This window comes from Protopterus annectens, chromosome 4.part0 (assembly GCF_019279795.1).
Source record: "Protopterus annectens isolate FY-2018-M chromosome 4.part0, PAN1.0, whole genome shotgun sequence".
Taxonomy (NCBI): Eukaryota; Metazoa; Chordata; order Ceratodontiformes; family Protopteridae; genus Protopterus; species Protopterus annectens.
This window is the reverse complement of record NC_056733.1, coordinates 1,190,986,845-1,191,008,650: the sequence shown is the minus strand read 5'-3', so window position 1 is coordinate 1,191,008,650 and position 21,806 is coordinate 1,190,986,845.

The following is a 21,806-nucleotide window of genomic DNA, read 5'->3' as shown; positions in this document are numbered from 1 at the left end:
TTATAGTACATGCCACAGAGATTACTGTAGTACTTTTTCCCCAAAGGTATATATCACATTAGATGACATCAGCAGGATTGCCAAAGGAGGACATTCAAATTGTAGTGAGCATGACTAGCCTAAAATGCATTGCTCCCTACACAGGGGCACACACACAAAACATCCACAACCGACATGTGTGGGTATAGAACCCCTAACAGAGGTCTATATCACATGACAGCATGGAGCTATTATAGGACACCCCACAGGGATTACTGGAAAACCCCTTCCCCAAAGGTGTATTTCACCATGAATGTGGATCAGCATGATTGCCAAAGTAGGCCATTTGAAATGTACTGTGTGTGACTAGCCTAAAATGCATTACTCCCTACACAGACAGTGATACACATACACTAAACATCCACAGCTGACATGTGGGGTTATAAAACCCCTAACAGAGATCTATATCACACTACAGCATAGAGCTGTTATAGGACACACCATGGGGATTACTGGAAAATCACTTACTCAAAGGTGTATTTCACAATGAATGACATCAGCAGGATTGCCATTGTAGGGCATTTGAAATGTACTGTGTGTGACTAGCCTAAAATGCATTGCTCCCTACACAGACAGTGACACACACACACTAAACATCCACAACCGACATGTGTGGGTATAGCACCCCTGACAGAGGTCTATATCACACTACAGCATGGAGCTGTTATACTACGCACAATGGGGATTACTGGAAAACTCTTTCCCCAAAGGTGTATTTCACAATGAATGACATCAGCAGGATTGCCAAAGTATGCCATTTGAAATTTACTGAGTGTGACTGGCCTATAATGCATAGCGTCATGCGCACACAAAACATACAGAACCACCATGGGTGGGGATGGAACTCTACCACAGTTCTAAATCACACTGCAGTAGTACACAGTTATGGCTGGTGCTACAGAGATTATGGGGCTACAACTTTCCCAGAGGTGTATTTCTAGCTGGGTGACATCAGCAGCCTTGCCAAATTTGAGCATATGAATTGTAAGGAGTGTGAGTACCCTAAAAAGCATTGCTCTCTACAAAGACAGAGGCAGGCAGACACACACTTGCCATGTCTGGTATTAGAGCACCTACCTAACTACTTTATCACACTACAGCAGTACATTGTTACAGGACATGCTACGGAAATTATGGGGCTACAATCTTCCCAGAGGTGTGTTTCTGGGTGGGTGACATCAGCAGCCTTGCCAAAATTGAGTATATGACTTGTAGGCAGTGTGAGTACCCTAAAAAGCATTGCTTTCTATACAGACAGAGTCAAACAGACACACACACAAACACACTTACCATGTCCGGGATTAAAACACCTACCTAACTACTTTATCGCACTATAGCAGTACACAGTTACAAGACACGCTACAGAGATTACTAGCCTACAACCTTCCCAAAGGTGTATTTCTAGTTGAATGACATCAGCAGCCTTGACAAAGTTGAGTATATGACCTGTAGGCAGTGTGAGTACCCTAAAAAGCATTGCTCTCTACACAGACAGACAGACACACACACACACACACACACACACACACACACACACACACTTGCCATATTTGGGATTAGAACACCTACTTAATTACTTTATCACACTACAGCAGTACACAGTTACAGGACGCACTATAAAGATTCCTTAGCTAGAATTTTCCCAGAGGTGTATGGATGGCATCAGCAGCCTTGCCAAAGTTGAGCATTTGAATTGTTGGGAGTGTGACTACCCTAAAAAGCGTTGCTCTCTACACAGTCAGACAGAGACGCACGCAAACACACAGGCACATAGTTGCCAAGTCTGGGATTAGAACTCCTACCTAACTAGTTTATCACACTATAGCAGTACACAGTTATTGGACACACCACAGAGATTACTGGGCTGCAGTTCTCCCAAAGATATATTTCACATTAGATGACCTCAGCAGGCTTGTCATAGTAAGGCTATTGGGAGGGCAGTGTGTGTGCATGGGCCTTAACCCATTCATCTAGGGGTTGACATGGGGCACACACTGGGTCATATTTCACAGGTACATGTATGCAGCTGCTAGATGACTACTTCCTTGTACAGTCATGTTACACATCTGGCACGTGCACCACATAGTCTGTAATGCTGACAGATACTGCTGTCTAGTATCTGCAGTGAGTGACATCTGCACCTCATGTATTTGGGGCCCTTTGGCTTTGTGCTGTGTGGGACAGACCTGGATGGCTCCTTGTCACAGTCACCCTCTTCCACACATCTATGCCCGTCTACCTTTGGCTTATTATAGTGTGTTGCCCTTACATATATGTCTGTATTCCTATCCACTGTGTGTGCAAGGTATGAGTGGTGCATACTGATGAGTGTCTGCACTAACAACTGCGACTGCCAGATATGTCTGGTCCACTGGTGTTTGCAGACATGGCCTTCATGTGTTTAAGTGTGTGAGCATGCACAGTATGACCTTTCAGTATGTTGTTGACTGACATTGCCTTCATTTTTCTAAGTTTGTGAGCATGCCCAGTATGGCCATCTGTATTGCATATGTGGATCAAGTCCAGGTAGTTTGTACTGCAGTGCTGACCTTTGTGTTGTACACCGACAGGTAGCATGCTGTCTCTGCAGGGTATCCATCGATCATTTGGCATTGACTGTTACTACATTTCTGCATAGCAGGGGGGGCACCTGACTGTTTCTACATTTCTACACATGTTTGGGGAGGCACACCTGACTGTTACTATATTTCTACGTTGGATGGGGGGGCACACCTGACACTTCTACATTTCTACACAGCATTGGGGGGGCACACCTGACTGTTACTATATTTCTACATAGGAGAGGGGGGCACAACTGACACTTGTACACATTTGCTAGGACTGTACTGTACCATTTCAGTCTGTAGTCTTACCTATTGTGCTGGCTAGAGGCATACCAGTGTATTATAGATCTTAGCTTTTAATTACCTACATATTAGTTTTTGACTTCCTAGCCTTCAGAACCGACATCCCACTGCCTGACCTGCTGTAAGTCTGTCTGTGTAGGCCTGGGGGCTGAGGGTACCCATAGCCTCATTCAGAAGCCATAGCACAGCATTTGTTTGTATTTGTCTCCACCTGTCCTGCTGGCTATGACTGTTGTTGGGTATGTGACCCCACCCGACTGGCATGTGTGAGTCACTTACCTTGTGGGTGTCCCAGTATTGAGGGTGGTGCTGCAGGGATGACTATGTCGGATGCACATAGCACACTCCCTACACATGGTTAGGCACAGGTAGTGTAATGTTTGACATCCCTTTTACTGTATGTGAGAGTCAGAGAGAGGTGTTATTCCCTGGGTCCCTCCCATGTCAGTGTATGTGCTATGCATTGCCTCTTTGCCAAGGCCAGGGCATACTGGGCATGCCTCCTTCTGCCTACTGGGGCAGGCTCAGGTTGTTCCTCCTCCTCCGAGTCACTCTGAGCCTGTGCAGGCCTTGGCAATGGTGGGAGGAGGGCTGTGTGGCCCTGCCCCGTGCTGTTCCTGCTGCAGCTGTTTCCGCAGGATCATACTGTGTAGCATGGCACATACAAGGACAATTTGGGTACATGTGGCTGATGATTACTGCAAGGCTCCACCGTATGTATCCAGGCTCCTGAACCATGACTTGAGCATCCCAAACACATGCTCTATTATGATTCTTGTTTGTGCGTGTGCCTCATTATGGAGTTCTTGTTTAGGTGTGTGTGCATTTCTGATGGGTGTCATCAGCCACGGCTCCAGTGTGTATCCAGCATCCCCCACTAGGTAACCGTGTGGGATGTCCCCATTGGCAAATCTCTGGTACAGCTGAATCAGATACCAGATGTGTCTGGTACAGCTGCGTCAGATGCCAGATGTGGAAATCATGATAGCTTCCAGGGCAGCCAGCAAACGCATTCATTATTATGCCCTGGGCATCACACACGACCTGGCAGTTGATGGAGGGGAAGCCCTTGAGGTTGATGTAGACTCTACCTCGCTTACCGGGTGATGTTTTGATGTGTATGTGCCTATGTGTCTATTGCACCCACTACCTCAGGGTATTCTTCTATTTGGTGGAAGAGATGCATATTGCTGGCCAACGCCTCATGGGTGTTGGGGAAATATACGTGCTCACCGACATGTGCTGACATTGCATCCAGGAACGGGTGGAGTACTCTGGATGCTGATGCCTGTGAAATCCCCATCATATCTCCAGTTGGCGTTTGGAAGGTACCTGTAGCTAGTATTCTTAGGCCTACACTACCTTGGTATCCACTGGGAAGGGTTCCCCTCTGTTAGTTCTGTGTGTCAGGTGAGGCCGGCACAGCTCAACAATTTGCTGTAGGAGGTCTCTGTCCACCCTATAGCGCTCCATTATCTCCAGCTCATATAGCCCTTGATAGGTTACCCTGGGTCTGTACACTCTTCTCCATCTCCTCACTGTGGGTTGATCGGCAGCATTCACATCCTCACCACTCGCAGCCTCTTCCACAAGTTGTATGATAGCTATTGCAGCCCCTAACATTTTGCTGTTGTAAGTGTTAAAAGTTCCCAGCTTGTTTAGACCGGTGGTGTACAGTATGGGAAAAACTAGAGGGGGAGGTGTTTGCTTAGTTTATAGTAGTGTTCTTGGCTGGGCTGGTCTGCTGCCTGTGTAATTGGCTGATTCTGATACATTCCACCTGCCAGCTAAGCTAGTTCTCTTTGATTACATTCCTACTGCTGTTTTCCCTTCCCATTGTCTTCCTGTTTAAGCCCATGTGCGCGCCGCGCAAATGGAGTGCTGAAATGTGCACATTGTTGCTATTTCCAGGTTTAACCTCTTTTTTATTCCTGTAAAGCCCAGTGCGCTGTGAGCACACTTGCTTAGGCTTTGTGAACAGTGCTAAGCAGGTTTAGACACACCCCCTAGCTTAGCTATGCTAAGCTAGGAGCAAACCCAAGCCACAGGGCTCCAATCCGCTTACAATATGCCTGACACCACCCCATGATGTCACCTAACTCCTAGGCTTGCACCAGGCTATTCCTACTCTTACATTGTTAGGACCTGACTCACATGCTGGGGAAAACTGGGATTCACTATCCTTCCCCTAATTTGTATAGGATTGCCTGCTAATGCATAGTTACATGTCGCACACTGAGCCTCCCCCCTTAGCAATCACTACTCACTGGCCAGATTGTCTTCTGCCTGCCATTTACTTGCACGGCAAAATACTGATTTTAGTTAGAATGCTTATTTTAGGTTTATTTTATTATTTTTCCCCCGATCCTGTTTGCGCCCGGCTGCCCTACACTTAATCGGCCGAAATCGTCTAAAAAAAATAAAAGTTGATTTTTTTATTTTTTAAACTGTTTGCAATGCTAATGGCCTTATACTTGGCCATTGGCATGCTTACTACATGATATGCAGACTTTATATGGAGATGTCATAGCTCCGTTTTGGATTTTGGAGAAATGTACTTGGTTACTACCAAGTACATTTCTCCAGATTGCACTAGTCTTGCACGGACTGTTGCAAGATTCCTGGATTGCAAAATCACCTCTTTTGCATGGATTTCACCTTCAAATGGGGTACTTTGCATACCAGGTCTTAGTCCATGCAAGATTAGTGCAGGAGCACTCGTACACACCCCTGCAGGCTGTTCCTGGATTGCACGGCAGATATATTGCCTGCTAGAGCTCCTGCACTGATCCTGCACACCGTACAGGGCGTAGTGAATCTGGGGGAATGTCTTCTCTTTCAGTGTTTTCAGGCAGACCAAAGATTCTTATGTTGTTTCTCCTTTCCCTGTTTTCTAAGTCATCTCTTTTGTTACGCAGCCATGTATTCTGTTTAAGCAGAGATTGTTTTTGGAATTCTTCCTCTTTGAGTCTGCCTTCAATGTCATTTAGAGAAGACTCTATATTTGTTATTTTTGTATGGTGTTGCTGTAATAGTTCCTTAAGAGTTTCAGTCTGTTTTCAGAACTTAATTTGAGGTTTTCTAAATAATTTTTAAAGCCATCCATCTTCAAAGATAGTTCCTGTAAGGTAGATGTCATCAATTGCAGTTCTTTTTTCAAAGCAGCATCTGGATGAGAATTCCTTGAGTTGTTCATATTCAGTGACTCATTATATCTCCAAGTTAGTTGACAGGAAAATGTTTATATATCTCCACCAAAATTGATATTTATGTAGTTTACTAGTTTATCTATAGATTTCTGATGTTTTAAACTTGAAAATAATATTTTCCTATATTATACTAGTTTATGGAGCTCTCAAAATTCACTGCTCTCAGTTAGCCATTTAGGCTCTACCCCTTATGGTCAGATGTTGACCGTTGAGTTTTATGACCATTTACACCTTGCCAATACCGCCCCCCAGGCTAGTCCTCTTTTTTCAAAAGGACATATCAATCAATTTTGGAATAAGTTTGTATAAGTATTTATTTACCTATCTAGGCCATGTTTAAAGGTAAATATGACTTACAATACTTAATATGCCAGGGAAGGTTATTCCAGATGTTAGGGAGGCTGGGTTATAAACCTGTCTCTGCATCATGTTTTATTTATCTGTTGGTGAAGACTAAGGTCGTTGGTTCTACTACTGGTGGGAGTTTGGATATTCAAATATACAGAAGGACAAGGACAACTGACTTTTTAATGATGTGGAAAGAAAGACAGACCCCTGGCTGCTTAGGAGGAGGATGATAGCATGCCATGCCTATTAATGAAGGTGCACTGCCTGAGCTCCAAATCCTACACGGAGCGTGGATGAGTGGAGGGGGTGTGTCTGAGAGCAGAGCTCTCACATGTACATGCCCCTGCAATGAAGGACTGCAGCATGATCATAAACAATGAGCGAGACCTCTCATAGACATATGTATATCCTCAGTGACATCCCCCCACATGTATAAAAGCAATACTGAAGATGAAAAATAAAAAGTAATATATTTTTTTAATAAAATGGATGAGGTTTAACCGTATGTGCACGGGTTTGTCCATCACTTAGCTATGGTTAATACAGGTGAAATGGCAGAAAGAGGATAAAAAGTAAGATATATGCGAATGAAGCAGTACAGCAATAGTTTAGTAGGCAAAGCAGTCATTCCCGGTTCGAGTTCCCCTGCAGTACATTCCGTTTTCCCTTCCAAATCACTGTCTATGATAAATATTTTTATTGCATAACCTAATAAACAACATTTTTCTGAAATGCAATACTCCATTTAATGTAGATTTGAGGAGTCAGTGTCATAATGTTATAAAGTCCACAGATAATCATGTGACCCATACCATATGATAGATACAAATGGGAGGTAAACTGCATAATGAATAAGTCCATACATGTCTTCAAATTCCCCACCTCCCTAAGAAACATTACACTATGACTGTCTAAAATGTAGCACTAATAAGCACTAGTATGTGGTAGTAAGCACTCTTAAACACTAGTAAGTGGTAGTAAGCACACCTAAGCACTATCAAGCAGGTTTAAGGACGTTTACGTGGGGGTAAGCAATGTGCACACAGGTGAAGCAAGATTAAAGCTAACTCTCTGTAAGCATAGGTAACCATAGGTTAGCATTGCTTACACTCATGCAAAGCCGCACAAACCTGCTTACAAGTGCTCAAAACTGCCTTGACCAGTCAGTATGCATCAGCTGCCATTCTGGGCATGAAAAAATAACAAGCCTTTGCAGGCTGTGAACTGTGGACCCTGCACTCTGCAGTCACAGTACTTAACCACTAAGCTAACACAACAGCACATAAGATTGAGGTTTTAAGAAACAAACCTCTCCTTAGAAAAACAAGCTGAACATTTGAAAGGACTTTCTATGCAGCCTTATGTTGCATACCCAGCTACATCTCATAAATATATGAACTGGAGTACTGCAGTAAGCACAAATGTGAGGTGTTATTGTAATAAACTGTGGAAGTCCCCAGGACCCCGTACAGTGTATGTACACATGAATCATGGCTACCAGACATATATATAACCTGTAATGAATAATACAATCACTGCCAAAAAGCAAATATAATGCTAAGCAACTGTTAAGCAATGCTAACCACTGCACAGCTTAGCTTGTTAAGTGTAAGCAATGTGTAGGGCAGCTGATTCAATCTGCCTGTTGGTATACCTCCTTAAGCACTGCCAACCTTAGGTAAGCAGGTGTGCCCATAGCTTAGCCTTTTCAAAACTGGCCAATCACAGAAAATGAGGAATTTGGCTGTATTTAAACCCCACAGGTGGGAATACTTTCCATAAGTGGTTGCAGCTTCCTATCGCAGGTAGAATGGCTGGTGTGGATAAAGGCACTCAATTTAGAGCGCAGCGCTAGGGCATCCAGGAGTCAAAAATCATGATATAGCTTCTGGTAAAACACCATGAGCAGAGACTACTGCAGAGCCAGTACCAGTGCTCACAGTATAAAATGGAGGCCTGGGACAGTCTCACCCGTGACCTCACCAGTGCCACAGGTATCCTCTGGACTGGTGAGCAGGTCAGATACCACCATGCTGACCTGAAGCGGTGGAGGGGGGATGTACTGGAACAGTGGATCCAGGAGTCTCGGCAGATGCCTAATGCCCCAGTACTAAGTACTCATTCTACTAAGTAGTTAATAATTGCCTTGCTTGTGTATACTATGGATAGGTATGGCTAACTATCACTGTATTTCTCTGACAGCTGCAGATGAGCAGGCTGTGAATCAGCAAGCCCATGATGTTAGGTTGCAAAGGCTGCATCGTGAGGCAAGTTAGTAATTATTCTGCATGTACTGTAATAACAAATAAATATAAGAGCCTTAGAAAGTGTCGCACCAGTAGAAATAAATGTGTAATATTCTGTGATTAAAGGTATAACCCCTGGAGTGCTTCTGTTCACTCTTCTTTCATATGTTGTTGAACTGTTACATACTATAAATAGTACTGCTGTATTAAGCAGTGTTCCCCACACTGTGGTATGCAGATATAATGTGTATGAAGTTCCAACAATGTTGGAAGTGCCAAAAGGTCAGTCATATTGTACAAGTGAGGTAGACCCACACAGAAAACAGTAGAAAGCTTTACATCAGTTCCCTGAGAGCACAGTGTACTGTGATGTCAACTGTAATTTTTCTGTCACACACAGTAGGGGTTTGAATCCCAGGAGTGCTAGTAAGTTGTATGCATAATCATACCCCACAACTGTAAAGATACAATATTCAGATAGAAAGCTGTATGCATAATTATACCCCAACACTGTACATAATTTGCTGAATGTTCAAATCGAAAGTTGTATGCATATTTATACCCCACAACTGTTCCAATCTGTCCAACATGTCCAGCTAAATAGCCCACATCACCAGCCTGGTACCCTGTTCACCTGAAAAATCAGTGTGATGATCCAAGAAATGTAAGCACCCATTAATGACATATAACTGATAGTCAGACGTGTACATACTCAGAGAATGTATATGAAAACAAACCTGTCATTTTAGCACCTCACCCAAAGTATATGAGAACAATTCTCAACATATGTTGCATTAACACTTACATCTTGTCATACCCTGTATGTAAGACACAGGTCACATATATAATAATCTATAAACATACCAGTGTACAATATAAGGCCATTGGGTAGTGTAATAATACATGTAAGGGACAGATCACTGCAGTGACAAAGAATGTTGTGAAAACTACAAAGATATATTAGTTGTTAATTGAACTCTCTATCTCATCCCTACCATATGTGCAAAAATAACCCAATGACACACCTCAGTTCGTAGGTGTACACTCCAGACATATGTTGGGACATATGTCCTAATGGTTTATAAATACTCACATGTGTTCCTATGCATGTGCCATGTTAGAATACACCCATATTGGTGGCCTGTTGCCATCAATTAAACCTGCATGCTGTTGTAATGGCCACTGTTGTTCCATATATGCATGTGTTCTGCTTGCTATGCAACTGTTTTAAATGTGGTGTTTTGGGTTAATGGGAATACCTATGCATGCTGTTATAACTAATCTCGAATGCTGTTGACTATTAATAACCCATATCTGTCATAAACCTGCTACAACATAGCTCTATGGAAAGGCCGGTCCCAGCGGACCCACCTGTCCCACCTCAGTTGGCCATGGCACCGGGCACCAGCACATCTGGGGCCTAGCCTGGGACCTCCTCCTCCATTGACCCTGTGCCACTTTTGGGTGGAACCACTGCAAGGGATAAGGCTCACCCCCCCCCCCGGAGCAGGCACGGAGAGGAACATGTCACCCATTGTCAGGTCCGGGCCATGGTGCGTAGGGAGCTCGATATGGAGGTTCGAGACTGGCTATGCCAGCTTGAGGGCCAAGTGGCGCAATTAGAGGGTGAGCCTTCTCCTCATACAAGTCTCCAGCACAGCCACCTTTGGGGCCATGAAGGTGCAGTTGTGACTTCCCAAGGGTGAGGACCTCAGTCCCACTGTTTCCATTTGGGGGCTCATGGGCTTGTGACTTCCAAACACCCCTCCCCATCCAAGGTGTTTCCCCACATGTGTCATATACCAAACTTGTATGCTGTCTTGTCTGTCATCCTACCCAACTTATTCTTCCCGAGCATACCTACTCTCCTTCCCCAACATCCCACTCTCACCTTAAAAAAAAGGGGCAATATGTTCCCAACAAAATTCACGCCCCATACATAGCTGTCCATTTTGCAAACATGTCCACTGGACACATGTAATCTGGTGTAATTGGCATCACAACATATTATTGTTGTCCTCACCCCTCTACCAGGGGTTGGAGTGTTCAAATGTACATCCAAATTCATTGCATATGCACAGCTGTTGCTGTAGAAGAAATGGACAGCTATGGACCTTCCCTACACCATTCCTGCACATCCCTAGCTATCTTGCCTACTGTCTTTCCTTCCTTGTGTCACTTTTTCACCACTTTCCTATCACCCCTTTTTCTTTTCTTTTAAAGAAATTAGCATGGGGTAAGTGGGAGAAAGCACTTTTAAGAAGAAGTAAGCGGGTTTCAGCCTGTTTGCATGGGGGTAAGCTATGCCGACACATGTTTAGCAATTTAGAAGCTGAGTGTAAGAAACTAAAACTGGCAGTTGGCAGTAGTTAGCTCCGTGGAAACCTGCGCAAACCTGCTTACAACTGCTTTAAAGTGCCTTAATCACTCTGTATCCAATGGGCCATGTTCTTCCCAGCAACAAAATAAACTGCCTCTGCAAGTCTTGAACCCTGGACCCTGCACACCATACACAAAGTGATTTACCACTAAACCATGGCAGATATACATAACCCTGATGTTTTCACAAACATATCATCCAGCACAATCAGTCAACAGTACAGGAAATGTAATAATATCATACCGCACAACTTGTTAATGCAAGACGCCTGGACAAAGTGTGCAACAATGTGGGTACAAATAGGGATATATGTCAACTACTGCTCTAATACACTTAAAATGTTGCTAGTTACATAGTTATATGTATTAGAACACATATGTAGAAGGAGTTGAAGTCTGAAACACAAAAGTGTCGGCACTAGTTACTGACTTCAATGCTGCGATCATCCATGTCAATTGCCAAGAGAATGAGGTACAGGCCAAAATATGAGCCAGACATGCATGGACATATGGAAAGATATATATTTGTAAATGTAGACAGATAGACAGCTATATATATATATATATATATATATATATATATATATCACAAATAATCATATAACATGAATTGTAGATAGATAAATATGTTCATATGTATGTATGTGTGTATATATATATATATATATATATATATATATATATATATATATATATATATATATATAGATATAGATATAGATATATGATATATATAGGTATATACACAGACAAAAGGTATTAGTAGCCATAAATATGTAGAAGTAGTCCACAAAGTAGCAGCAGGCAGATAACTCGAAAGTAGAAATAAAAAATAATAAATACTATGCTGTGTCAGTAAGAAGATTTAATTCAATTCAATCCAAAGCCAATAGTAAGCGCTTTCATCTCTTGTGTTAGAGACTTCTTCAGATAGTCTGAAGAAGTCTCTAAGACAAGAGACGAAAGCACTTACTATTGGCTTTGGATTTAATTGAATTAAATCTTCTTACTGACACAGCGTATTATTTATTATATGTAGAAGTAGTGTGAAAGTACTGGGTGCAAAGTATATCCCTCTGCCACAAGCCCTGTAACTGGGACCTGTGAAATGTGTAGTGTGGCAACCATTCCCACAAATGAGAATTCTGACATTAAACATATACCCACCCACAATTCAAAGGACATGACACCATGCACAGGTATGCATACACAGATAACCTTTATCTGTGTACTATACAATAATGTATGCCATTACTTACAGCACATACATTTTGAAATTTGTAATCGCTGATGAATGCAATTCCCACACAAAACAGTAGATGCAAGCAATATGGATATATACCATACTATGCTGTCCAGGCCAAGGCCTTCAATTACTACAACAGTAGACACAGGATTTGCATTCAAGATAAGTAACAATTAACAATTACAGATGTAGTTCAGCAGCCTCCAATTACACCCTGTAGTCAACCTCTAGTGGGGAATGTAGCACTTGTAGTAATGTCACAGTATCTCAGACATAACATTGCTTAACCTAACATCTCACTATCACACAGACTGACTGAGCTTTCTGTAACACTATAAGCTGTAGCCCACCATTGTTCCCATGGAGGAATGTATGAAAGTGTACACCCTTACACCTCAATGTGTCTTAACACTTATATCCCTGAAAAGGTGTCACATCCTAGGTTAATGGCATTGAACACTTCCCATAAAAGGCTGTACAAGGGTAAAGAACACTGTGTACCACACACTGAACTCTAGAATGTACAAGGGCTCATATGTGTTGTCCTGCTGTTGCCCCCATATATATGGACCTTGCCCAACAGTTGATGTGAGATCCATGACATGACTGGGATGATAGCAGTAATGCTAGCAGTAAATAATGATAGGCCATTACCTAACAACCTCTTACTGTATCACAGCAGGACAAAGACTGGCATATATGTGGAGGACAGAGGCGGGAATACAGGGCCATATTTGCATTATTGCTGTTACACACCCTGGAAATTGCTAGTGTTACAGGATTTGTTCCAGCATACCCTTATGCAGGAATACGACATTGAAATACAAATGGATGTAGCCATGTACTGATAGCACTCAACAGACAGAATGCCACTGATATATCTGGGACAATACCTGTGTGGTGCACAGACAAAACCTAACAGCCAATCCTCTGGCTATCATATGGACAGGCCCACAGTTGAGAGCTATGCAGACAGAGTACATTCCATGCTAAAGTACCATGTACACAGAAACCTGTAAGACCAGCAAGATACAATGCACACAACAACACTACTCACGCTGTCTGTAGGCCTGGAACCTTACCCAAATGTGTATTTGGCCTGTGTCTGCAGGTTCTGCTGTAAGAGGTATTGCTACCTGCTGTCTGTAATACTGATGTCCACACACAGGAAGGATGTCATCCATATTGGAAAGGTGAAGGGACAACGCCCACAGAAATCAGCAAATTATAGTAATGGATTGCCATGACGGTGGTTATCTGAAGTACTAAACAGCAGGCTGCATGCAATTAGCAACTGGTGGACACTGACTGGTGCACAGGCCATCACCTGATCATTTGCAATACCAACAAAAGCATGCTGCAATCTATTCAAACCAGCTCAATCACTCTATTGGAGAGACTGAGAGAGAGTGTGTGAGAGAGAGAGAGAGAGAGAGAGAAAGAAAAAAAAATAAAACTATAACAAATTAAAAGCAAAGAACAAAGCTCAGGGATTTGTTACAGTGGAAAAAAAACATAAAAGGTATGTGAACATATATGTATTTACTTGCATGTAGTATATGGAATAGAATAATAGGATATATAATGTGAAATTATTTATATGTGCTATCAGTAGTTGTTCCTGTAATGATGTTCTGCTCAACAACTGCTCTGGACAATAGCGTCTTTCCCTGTGGGCAGTGGGACATACCTGTCAACTGTGCAGATCAGCAGTGAATGGCAAAGATGTGACCCATGATATATGTGTTCTGTACATTACTGTGACCAATGGCTGGTGGTGGTATTAATACTGTCATGATAGACACATGGGTGTAAGAGCACACCACCTGCAGGACAGTCATGTTAAAGTGTAGCATAGCATGCCCAACTGCCATAGCTGTATAATATACTTATCTAAAATCTGTCAACATATATACCCCCCTAACGTTAGTCTGTGTTCACATGTGACACCTGTCTGTGTTGCAGCAAGGCAGAACAGTTCAGCTGTGAAGAAAAGAGAGTTACAAGAGTGTGGACCAAATGTTTGTATGCACCCCACATACAGATAAATATATGTGCGATATATACTCACAGCTGTGTATGTCTACAAAACCTTGGACAGTTATAAATATATATAGGTATATAAACAACACAAAATTATATCTACACATATATGTACACACACACACACACACACACACACACACACACATATATATATATATATATATATATATATATATATATATATATATATATACACATACATATACATATATATATATATATATATATATATATATATATATATTTATATATATATAGGGCCCCTACAGAAGACTGACAGCTCACAACCCTGACACCCACATTGCCAACACCAAAAGCCCGACACACGAAATACCGACAATGGGGAAACAGTAAGTCTCCATAGTGCGGAATGGAAATATTTCCATTCCTGCACTGTAGTGCAATTTCAGAGTTGGTATATTAAAGTTATGGGGGGTGGGGGGCGGAGCCCCCCCTGCTAGCAGAAAAAAAGAAATGTTATTTTCCTTTTTTCTGCAATAGCGCTGTTGTCGGTATTTCTTGTGTCAGGCTTTTGGTGTCAGTGATGTGGGTGTCGGTGTTGTGAGCTGTCGGTCTCCTGTAGGGAATATCTATATATATATATATATATATATATATATATGTATATGTATATATATATATATATATATATATATATATATATATATTTAAATATATATATATATATGTGTGTGTGTGTGTGTGTGTCTGTCACACACACACACACACATATATATATATATATATATATATATTTATATATATATATACGAACACACACACACACACACACACACACACACACACACACACGCATATATACATAATACTGACATGTATAGGTATATATATATATATATATATATATATATATATATATATATATATATATATATATATATATATATATATATATACATATGTCAATACATGTCCCCTGCCATGACATGTGTGAGAGAACATCACACATCAATACACAACATATCTACACACCAGTACATGGCTGCTAAATGGAGTGGGGAGTGTGGTGTGTAACCCATGTTGGGAACACATCGCAATTGTTTGAGAAGGTGGGATATCTATGTTGGTGAAGGGTAGTAGGCACATATTGGTATGTAGGTTTGGTTGGGTGACAAACAAGACAGCATACAGGGCTGGTATATGATTGGTGGGTAAACACGGTGGATGGGTAGTTTCGTTTGGAATGTGGAGGCTATTGAGCCCCCATATGGGAACAAAGGAAACATGGTGCCCACCCATTGACAGTCATGACAGCATCTACATGGTCATAAAGTTGCCTGGGCTGTGGGCTGAGCAGGAGGACCATGCATGTCTAACCTTGTGTATGTGTACTGCATGCCTCCAGGTGATGTAGCACATATCCCATGTCTCTGTAGAGCTCCCTATGCACCAGACCCTGGACCTAACTGTGGGTGACAGACATATGTCTGTGTATGCTTTTTAGGGGGACAAACCATCCCCTGAGGTGGTTCCACATGAAGGTAGTGCCAGAACAGTAGATAATGAGGCTCCCTGGTGGGTCACGGATGTGATGTGGCCTGGTAACATGTCCACATTAGGTGGGAGAGGTGTTCCTGCTGGCAAATATCCTCTGCACATACTATTGTGTCACTGTCAAGGAACATATGTGGGTTGTAATAGTCCACACAATCCCAGGACATGTCCAGCAGTATGCATAGATATCCCTAATAACACAGAATGTCAGATGTGTAGCAATCACATAGCAAGCATGCCATATGCATATGTGGAAACATAGTGGCAGTGACAATGGCATGCAGGTGAAATACTCCATAACAGCCCAGCAACTCTAGTGTCCCCACATGAAGCATGTCTATAAGCACATAGCAGAAAGTGTTGTACAATACAATATATGTCCCAATGGTAGATAAACCGGAGACATACCAATTGCGTTGTGTGAACATTAAGTTGGAGCTGACATGGTGGCGGGATACTGATATGTGTATTGTATTATCATAACCGTGCCATATGAGTTGCTCAGACATATTTCCATCTTTATGTCTTTCAGGGACAATGGCACATCCAAGGAATCCAGCCTACAGTGCCACTGAGGATGACATCATACTCAACAGCCTCATCCAGCACTATCAGCTGCTTTTCTCCAGGACATGCCATGATCAGCATGAGTGCACCGTCATGTGGAATGATGTGGTCCACAGGGTAAATAAGGTGGGCATGCACAGCTGTACGTATGAGCAGGTCCACCATTATTGTAGTGATGTGCTCCACGATATACGTCACCGTGCTGCTGCCGTGCGGGGTGACACCTCACAATGGGGGGGCATAACATCCATCCCCCCTCACCAGAGTTGCGGAGATGCTCATGAGCCTGATGGCACCTGCCTGCCCACAAGAGCTACAGACCTATACAGTCATGGAGGTGGGTGTTACCCACACACCAGACATGGAGCATGCAGGTAAGGTACCAGAACATATCAGTAGACCACTGTTGTGTATGCATCTGTACAGGTAGATCATGCATATGTGAGATGTGGAGTCTGTTGCTATGTAGTACTGATAATGAGTTGTGCATAATCTGTAGTACTGTGAACTTCAGCTGTTGTTTTACTGTAATATTGCACCAACCCTGTAGCAATGCTGCAGCTGTGGCCACTGACATCAACTCTATCTCATCCCAATGTAGGTATCTCTGGGATACCAGTAAGGGAGTGGCTGGATGCTGGTGAGTATGGTTTAAGGTCATACTTGGCAATACACTGTGCATGTCATAGCTAAGGTGTAGGCCATGTAGACATCTAACACACCTACCCACAATGCATGCTGTACATGTTCACTGACAGAGCACATACCTCACTAATGGGATTACCAGCCTCAAACACATGCAATACACAGACCATTTCAGACAACTGTGGCTACACTCCAATGCACATTGCCCAGGCACAGCTGACATCTGCCTGACATACACAGCTATGTCATAAACAGAGCAGTTGAACATGCTACATACAAGGAAATCCCAATCTCTCTGCAAACACATGCTCCAGGGTCCTAAACCTCATCAACACATTAAACAGAACATACTGGAGGAATAGGGCCCTGACCTGAGGAATTCCCACACTCTGGAACAGACTACCCATTCATGTCAGGCAATGCTACTCATTGGCCCTCTTTACAAAAACACTTGACAACTGGATGGGAAATGGGGAAGTCACCCTAGGTAGTACATCTGTAGGCCCCAGGACCAATAGACTAGTACTCACCTATGAACCTATGTGTACCACAGACAACATCAGCCAGGGCTCACTACAGATATGATCTCCATAATGGTGGGACATTGCCAAAGCCATGTGTTGCAATGTGTTCTGATGTACCAGCACCATGTTGGAAAAGTCTAGAATGTTGCAGTTATGATACATGTGCTGCACAATCCACACCTCACCTCAACCCAGGGATGACATCCCCATCTGCACAATGCTGGTGCCACTATATACCTGCATGTTTGCCCTGCACTGGGAGGTAATATGCCAGTGCACATGGTGTTCCTAGTTTGGGATACTGCAATATGACACACATGTGTAGGCCACAGATGTCGAGCATTTGCAATGTAGCAGGAGATGGTGAGGGTGTGTTATCCTGAAACACAACAGTGCATTGGAGGGGAGAGATAAACTCACTGAAAATGGCTGTATTTGCACACAGTCAAGGTCATGAAGTGTAGCAGACATAACCCTGAGTCCACAACACCAGTGATGGTACTGTGTGACCTTCAAGGGCTATGCACGTGTTTAGCATGCAAACATGCAGGTTTGGGGAACATTTGCAGGCTTGACTGAACGACTACTGGCTCATGATGATTGGCCATGCTACTATACCCCTGTCAGGTACTGTGACCGCAGTAGTACACATAGCAGTTATTGCTACACACCATCATGATATGTCTGTGCACACATATGCACCCACAAATGGTATGCATCCCAATCAGCATCTGCACAACTGACACGTATGGCTCATAATGCAATTGACTGCCTAGGTCATATGTCACATATCAGGTATGTGTAGTGATGCCATATGCAGTAGTGTTGCACCATGGCATGTCATGGAAGAGGGTGCCATGTCAATAATTGTCTGTACGCTCACCATAGGTACAGTACATTGTGTCTGTGGTCAGTCTAATGGTATTCTATCACTCATACAGGCACCACTGATGATGACATCTGTGAATACACATCAGGCATTCACAAACCACATGTGTCCACATATAATCCAGAAACACACAGAGGCTATGAGCAGCAGAGGAAACATAACTGACACACAGATACATATCCTGCAATGGTGTGTACATCTGTGAGGTATGGTGCACAGTACATGCCAGGGTGCTGAACAGATGCACAGCAATGCTGTGGACATGGGTGCAGTGTGTTCCAGGGTGAGGGCCATCACCTACTAACAGAAGCCACGTATCACAGCCATGTATAATGTTGGTAATGGAGATTGACTACAGTTGCACTGCATGCTGTTGAGCACCACAAGTCCTGCATGCTGATGTGTGTAATTACAGGTCTGTGTGTGATAATTTACTGCACCATCACCTGCTATTGTGTGTGTTATGTGGGTGCTGGAGTTGTCTGTAGGTGCTGTCTGGTGGAGTGTATGGGTTGTCATGCATGTCGACTGCATGTGTGTATGCCTGTGTGTTTGGCCATGTCTGCATACATGTGTGTGTGTGTGTGTGTGTGTGTGTGTGTGTGTGTGTGTGTTTGTGTACTGTTTAGCTGTGATGTACAGGTCTTACAATCTGTTCCCTGTTTTCCCCTCACAGGTGGCGAGGTGGGGCTGGGTCCCACCTGCAGGGAATCTGATGTCACTGATACAGACAGTGACAATGAGAATAGGTGTGTTGAGACACAAGCAGGGTCATCAAGGGCTGCTGCTGGGCCACCAATTGACATCCCACAAGTATCCACCCCATCCATACACAGTCACATTGCCTGTATATATTTCATCACCATTGGCCTTAGCTGAGGGACAGTCTACGGTTGGCATTGGCCAGGACAATGTGGTATCCATGGCATGAGTGTCAGGACACAGCAGCTATAGCTGGATGTCCGGCGGGGTACCACATAGGCAGATGTTCAGGGGTGCTCATCGGAGCACTGCTGATCATGCCCTTGGCAGACGTGCCACATTTATATTGACCACACGCATGTTCCAGGCTGTCATGGAGGCACAGGCATGAATAGAACGGTACACCAGACAGGGTCTAAGGGTGCAGATGGCTCATCACACCTCTGTAAATGACAGCATCTTTGAACTAGCAGTTGCCATTCGTGATTACACCGAGGTCATGGATAGACAGTGGGGTGAGACATTGGATCTCATCAACAATGTCATGCCCATGTGTCAGGACAGGGCAGGACAGTTGCGATGGCTAAGTCGACGTATGTCAGCAACATCAGCACCTGGAGAGCTGGAGCACCAGTCATATCTGTTCCTGTAGTGGCAGTACCAGCCCCAGCACTGGGGGAGGTGCTGTCCACAAACTGTCATAGCAGACCATGTGCACATGGTCCTGGCCATTCCCAGGAGGGACCTGGATCCAGTGGACATTTGTCAACCTTGGGGGATAGTACCCAATCTGGCTTTGTACCTGATACTGCCTGTGGCACCCCTGCCAGGCACAGGTCCCATGTCCGTGGCCAGAGACGGTGAACTGCAAACCCTGCCAGGTACAGTCTGCAGCTGTCTCACAAATCTCTGTATAGGGCAGCCACATGGTGGAACTGTGTGCATGCAGACACACACACATAAACAACAAACCTAGGGCAAACACATACCTGCACACACAACATCACCAATGGCCCATAACACTACTCAGCCCCCCACACACACAAACACACATTGTCAATTGTATGGCTCAGCCTAGGCCTCTGGTAAGCCAACAACACATCCTGTGCATATGATGATACCTGTGCCACATCCTGTCACCTGTAACATTGATGCAGGGACAGGCTAACATGGTGCTGAAGCACAGGGTGACTGTACAACAGTGTAGCAATGGAATGCTGTGTAGCATGTTGTCAGCAGTAAAGTGAAATGCTAACATCCTGGAAGGTGTAGCTGTGCAGCCATGATGGATTATAGCTGTAATTAATAATGTTGTATTGTTTTTACCATTATATATTATTCTGATTGTGTTGTGGTTGTCCATGTGCCACATGGCTGATGGGTGTAGTGGTGTCAGCAGGCCTTCTACAGTGGACACCAGTAAGTGTAGTGGGTGGTACAAATGACATGGATGGGTACAACACACAGAGCCTTTGGTTTGGATGCAGTACAGATACAAGACTGTACACATGGAGGTATGTCCCCATGCAGGTAATACATTTGTTGCCCATGTAATCCCATCAAGACAGGATAGGCACAACCACACATTATATATATGCAGTCTGCTATTTGAATGACACTGAACATGCTAACAGCAGGACGTGTGTCCCTTTCCCCACTCGACTGTGATCCTCACCTCAGTAACATGGGTGTGCTAATGCCAGTGGCATAGCCCTACCCTTAGGAGGGTGTGAGGCACTCTACTACTGTGAATGTTGTAAACAACAACTAACCGACCTGATAACATACACTGTACAGTATTACAGACAGTTATGTGGGGGGATAGACGCAACAGTAACTGCAATGATGGTGGATGTGTCCACAACAGCCACACCCAGTGAGTTATAGCAACCCCAGTATTACTGCACACCTGTACAGTGTGAAGGAGGGCATTAACACATCTATGACCTGTGAAGGACTGTATGTCCACAGTATAGCACCTGTGGAATGTTGGCATTTGCCAAGCAGTCCTGGGGGAAACATATTCTGTGAACGGGATTGGATCCCTTAACATCTACACACATTCCTACATGTGGGATGGTGTACAAAAGCCTGCTATGAGCTACAGAGGCTGTGTGCACCTCCTAACCCTCATCTACATCTGTCATGATTGCATCAAGGAGGTATACCAGGTTCAGGTGGCATTCTCTGCCTTTGACAAGTCCAACACTGGTGGGGTCCAGGGTTTAAAGATTATCAGTGACACTGGCAGATTTATGCTGAGCTAAGCACAGCCAACTTCTGGTTACAGTAACTTACAGTCAGTTAGCTTCTATATTGCTTAACCTGTGTAGGCAGTGCTTACCGCATGCAGACCCGCTTATAACTGCTCAAAATTGCCTTAAACTGTCTGTATCCAACGGGCCGTGTTCTGCCCAGCAACAAAATAAACAGCTTTTACAAGGCTCAAACCAAGGACCCTGCACACCATAGAAAAAGTGATTTACCACTAAGCTATAGCAGATATGCATAATCTTGATGTTTTCACAAACATATCATCCAGTCCAGTCATGCAAAAGTACAGAGAATGTATACCATCATCTAG